Source organism: Aphelocoma coerulescens, chromosome 2, assembly GCF_041296385.1.
Source record: "Aphelocoma coerulescens isolate FSJ_1873_10779 chromosome 2, UR_Acoe_1.0, whole genome shotgun sequence".
NCBI lineage: Eukaryota > Metazoa > Chordata > Aves > Passeriformes > Corvidae > Aphelocoma > Aphelocoma coerulescens.
Window position 1 is genome coordinate 52055427 of NC_091015.1, and position 6021 is coordinate 52061447.

A 6021-nucleotide genomic window follows, 5' to 3' on the forward strand; every position below is an offset into this window, starting at 1 on the left:
ATGTAGACAAAGTTAAGGGTGGGATGTGCTTACCATGTACACCATTTTTACCTGCAAATAATTTAATTTTACATGGGATATTCAGCCATTCACTGTAATGAAATCCTTATGTAAAATTTTTACAGTCAGTTTTCATTCCTACTGCTTCAAGTAACTTACTGTCTTCAGCAACTTTGGGCATATTGCCATTCCTTTCTCTTTTCTAAGTCACTGATAAACATATGAATGACTGACAGCTTTACTGGGAAAATGGATCTATTCATGATATCACATATTGTGTCTTAACTAGTATTAAATAGTATTTAATTTACCAACCATCTTTAACAATGTTAGTCTGTGGGAATATTTTGTATAAGATGACAACATTAATTATTTTTGGATGGCATTCATTGGGGAACTTGTCAAAAGCCTTCTGAAAAAGCAAGACAATCAGCCAGATATGTATTGTTCACATGGCTAGCAATTCTTTCAAAGATAAGCTTATGATAAAAGACTTTACCTTACATGTTGGCTCTTCCTTGGTAGAGCACATTTATTGATGTCGTTACCACTTCTGCTCTTTTATATAATTCATAGTAGTTTGCCTACTGCATACATTAGGCTGGTCTCAAAACTCCCCAAGATTTTTCTTTGAGATCTGGTGTGAATTCTGACAGTTTCGACTTTTTTAATACTAGAGCAGTTTTAAGCAAGAGGCTCCAAACCATAGTTAGCAGTTCGGCTGTTTCTTTCCCGATGCCCTTTAAAACATATACTCTTTTGGATGAGAATTATTTGCTCTTGGCAATTTACTCCTGATTGAAACCTCTCCTACCAACCTGGCAGATGTTTCAGGCAGAGAGATGCTGTGGCACATCACATACGTGTGCAGAAAAAGGACAGGATTCTAGTATAGGAACCCCCTGAAATCCTCCATGCTGAGCACAAAGTACCCATCTAATTATCTGCCGTTGCCTTGTTTTGTTTGAAATCTTCTTTTGCATCTTACTCAATTATTGGCCAAACAGAAACTGTCAGATTCTCCTTCCCAATATATTTGGAAAGAAGTTTATTATTTGTTTTTAAATTTTTCAGAATGCTTTCCGGAGAATATATTTTGCCTTGCTATATTGTATTTTACATATGGTTTCCAAAGCCTATTTTTCTGTGATTTCCATTTTAGTGTGACTTACGACTTTTGAAAGGCTTCCTTTACCTAATACTGGTCTTTAATATGTTACTGTGAACGCGTTATCTGAAAATATTATCCTTGTTTAAATGTCACACAGAAGTAGGATGTCATCATCATCATGGCAGTTAAATGGAGTCTTTTGTGGTTGTGCTTTCCACCTTTGCAGCTTCTGTAATTTCCTTTAGCACAGATGGAATTGCCGTTCTGGTAGGAAAATCTATGCCTTCTTTTGATGGGATTCTGCTGCTTCAGCCTCCCTTTTGAGTTTTGCCAAGCTCTGCTCCAGGCCTAATCTGAGGATAAAAAGCTTCTATTGACATGAACCCAGAAGAAACGTCACTGCAAATATCATGCCCTTTCACATCCGTTCTCCGCTCCCCTTGCCTTTCCTTTAAATATTTCATCAAAACCTGTCTAACTGTAACTGTCAGCAGTGTGGTATAATTTTAGTTTAAGACCATCTTTCCCGAAGGAGCTACAAATGATTCCCCCGTACTCACTGAATCTCAGTTCTGCCTCCGTACACCGCTTCCCTGGCCAGACATTGTCTCTTTTGGGGAGTGTACGTGATTCTGGAAAGCTATTTTGGAAAATAATATTGTGACAGTACTGGGCCTTTACCTCCTTGTTAAAAGCTCAATTTTTGACTCCATAACATGTTTCCCATTGTTTTGTCTGTGATACCTGCCCACACAATGATTACCTGCCCCAATGAACTGGGCCTCCTTCAGATTTCCTAAGAGTCCATCTGAATACCTTGCTCTGTGTTTGCACAGCAACCAGACAAGCCACCCTCTATTATTCCGTGGCATTACAAACCTGGCTATCACCAGTCAAATGCTATCAGCAGGGAGCCCCATTCCTCGTTTTATTCCCTGCTTCAATCCTGCTTCATTTGGATTGGTTTGTCTTTTTGCTTTCCAGACCTGTCTGAATTTTCTTGTTTTGACTTAACTCTGCTCCTAAGGATGGTGACAACACCAGCTTGTTGCCCTTGCAGTTAAACTGCCCTTTATCCACTTGAAGGCCTTACCTGGCTCACTCTATGCTCTACCTGGACCATGGGAATTTTCCGGCTCACACATTTACCTATGTGGCAAGACTCCTATACCAAAGATAACCTAACAAGTCTGCCTTCCTTGATAAGCCATGAACTGCTTCTATTTAGTTAAGCATGGTTAGTTTTGCTGTCACAATGTCCTGTATCTTTGTGCAAAATTCCTAAGACAGTTTTGCACTTCAGGCTTTGGGATTGGTTTAGCCAGCTACTTGAAATGTGTTTTGAACTGTGGTTGAAGCACCAAGCTCTTGAGCTCTAAGATGCTTTTGATGAAATATTGATGAAATCTGCTGAGTTTTATCTGCTACTTCTCTAGCTTTGGGAGGGATAACAGGGACTGAACCAATGTTGCTACTCTGAGAAAGATTAAAGACAGGTCCTGAACTACTGGGTAAATCAGCAATTCCACTTAAGCCAGAAGCCTTCCTTGTTACAGGAAACAGTAAGTTAGTAGTTGAAAAATCCATGTTACTAATAGAGTAGTATTCTATAAGATGTAAGAGTTTTTTAAAATATTATTGAATATAATTTTGTTTTCTTTTTCCCCCTTTGCATCTGTCTACAGTGCAGCAGTGCCCCGCATGCATGGTTGCCTTTTCCTAACCCTGATCTAAAAGGTGCTCCTGAGTTTAAATAATCCAGCTCTGATTTTAAAAGTTTGGGACTACAGGCAACACCAGAGAAGACCTTACTGTCTTCCTGGACTGTGACCCCGCAACTTTTTTCCATGTGATCAGTCTTGGTGCAGTTTTTTGTGGGTCTGTGGGTCAAAATGGTATTGAACATGAGAGAAAAATGCCTCCTTTTATTAATCCTTGTGGTCTGTGACCCTTTGCTCTTGGTTTAGGTATGCCAGCATGTCCTGTGCCTCCCACTGATGTTTGCCTTGGACTTTCACTCAGAAGCTACACCTCAAATATTTAAAATAATGAAAGAAATTATAACTCTAGTAGGCAATGTCACCGAACTCAGATACAACAACCTCCCCGTAGGAGCCAGTCATTGTTGTCTCCTACACCTTGGCTGTCTACAGCCAGGTCTGCTTCTCAGAGTCCTGCAACAGCAATAAACACCTCAAAGGTCATAAAAACCCCGAACTACCAGAGATCCTCAAGTGGACATAATATTGGCAATGCAGTGAGGACATTGACAGAAACTTTTTCAAGTGAATGATGCAAGGTCCTAACAGAAGAAAGAGCTGTGTATTTCAGCCAGATCCCAACACAAATACAGTATTAAAAACTGCAATCCTGAAGTACTGCAAGTTGGACATTTGTAAGTGTATTTTTGCAAGTCGTGCCTTTAATCGTCCTGCCTTTTCTTATAAGGTTGTATAAACTCCTGTGTCCTCTGACTCCCTCATAATTTGGATTACTCCCTTGAATTGCTGGCTGTGCTGAGTCCTGAAGGGATTCAAGGCTCCTCACCAGGGGAGTGTATTTCTGACTTTTACTACATTTGTTTCTCTTTCAACCTTGAGCTATGCACCCATGGAGTAATTCCACCTTACTGCTGCTTTCTATTCCATTTAGTATCCATGTATCCATGGTATCAGTGTAAGCTCCTGTGAAAGGCTGTCTAATATCAGGTGAGAATGCTGTATTTTAAATTAAAATTTATAAACTCTGGGGAATATATTCCTTCTAGATGTGACTGGGTAAACATGGAATTGACCTTAAGATTAAATGGGTGCATATTGTGGGGTTTGGATCAGAATTTGTTAGATAAAAATTTGTATACAATAAACCCTCAAATATATGATTCACAAAGATCACCAAATAAGGTTGAAACTGAGTGGAAGACATAGTATTTTTCTACCAAGACATGCAGAAACCATTTTCTCTAGAACAACTGAACTGTTCCAAGCTGCTACCAGCTCTGGCAGCTCTAGGACATAGTTTCTAGCTGCACCAGACGAGGTTGAGGCTGGACATAGCAAGGAATTTCTTCACAGAAAGAGTGATTAAACATTGGAATGGGCTGCCCAGAGAAGTGGTAGAGTCACTTCCCTGAAGGTGTTCAAGAAAAGATTGGACATGGCACTCAGTGCCACGGTCTTGTTGACAAAGTGGTGACTGGTCAAAGGTTGGACTTGATGATCTCAGAGATATTTTCCAACCTAATTGATTCTGTGGTTCTAGCAGCTCACTTACATAAATTCAATTACATCAGGCATTCAAATCAACAATGTCTACACTCACCTAAAATATATTAAAAACCCCCTTCATATTTGATCTAGATATTATTAACAGACTGCCATCTCTTAAGCAAAATGCTTCTGAACTATCTATAAACACCAAGAGTAAAAAGAATCAGGAGTCAACTAAGGTGTATTATAACACCAGAGATAGAGGAGCTACTGAAACTGTAACTGCTGTGCTGCTTGAAAATACTGACATTTCTTAAGGCTGGAGCAAAGCTCATTTCCCTACAAGTGGTCCCACTGAAGCCCAACGAGATTTCTTGTAAAAATTGACATCCTTATTTTTTAACTCCACAACATTACTATATATGGGCAAAAGCCTCACTCAGACATAGTTTACTGGTTATGATGGTTCATTGCTTTTCCTGGTTTATGACCTTTTAAATGATCACTAGAAATCATTTTAACATTGTGGAGATAAGGTTATATTGCAAATTCTTTTTAATACTCTACACACCATTCAAGAGGCCTGTGTTTCATACTACTTAAAATGTCTTCTAAGCTTCATATGGTGTCAGTGGATTATAACACCTGAAAATGAAACCTGATCTGCTTCTTTCATCAAACTATTTTGTCAATGGACAAAACCATTAACCAAGCAATGCAGCCAAAGAGGTGGTTCCCTTCACCATGTGTATAAGGACCTGTTCAGAGCTGCACACCAAATGGATACAGCAGCAGAACAAGCTTGACTTACCACCCTCTTCCTTGCTACTCTGCGATATAAGTGAACTGAGAAAACCTTCCTTATTCCCGAATTCATACAACATAAAGGGACAGCACCAGCTCCTCTATACAAAGCAAAGAAAAAACTTTTTCCAGCATAACAGTGAGCAGAAATTACAAGGTCTGCAAAGAAATGTCACACTGTTCTTGAGCTCACTTCCTCTTCTGAACTTGTTACACTTCGGGCAATGTCTACCTACTACACTAAATTATCCAAGTAATGCACTCTCTAATGAAAAGCAGGCAGAGTCTTTTTCCACTGAATTCTGAGAGTTTTTAAACAAGTCATTATTTCATGTGTTGTCTCTTCAAAGAACCCAGTTCACAAGTTAAGAGCATTCCCTGCTTCCATCAGAAACTCTGTAGAGAAGTAGGCTTCCATTTTTTCTCCAGCTACACTCAAGAAACACCTATCAAATTAGTGCTGTTTGTTGTCAGTGGCCTTCTGAGTCCATCCATGCAGATGGGGTCAATCACCTGTTTTAGGGGGAAAAGTAGTCTGGAAATGCAGGTTAGTAAAGTTAAAGTCTGAAAAAGATTTGGGTATATGAAAAACTGGATCAGAGAGAGTGGTGGGAGAGTGGTGAGAACATTTACTGCCCCTGTCGGACATTCAGGACTTCCTCTCACATGAACATTCCATGACGAAAAGTACTTCCTGCTGAAAGCCATATTTTGTCTCTATTTGATATCCATACTGAATGACAGAGAACATCATCCTGGTGGTGAGGTTAGCCTTAGACTCAAGTTTAAAGCAAGCTGGATGCAAAGCACAGTTGAGGATTGACACAAGGCTAAGCTGATCTCAAATGACAAGGAACAGCCCAATGGCTCTGGCAGCTGAGACTGCGGAATCACTGC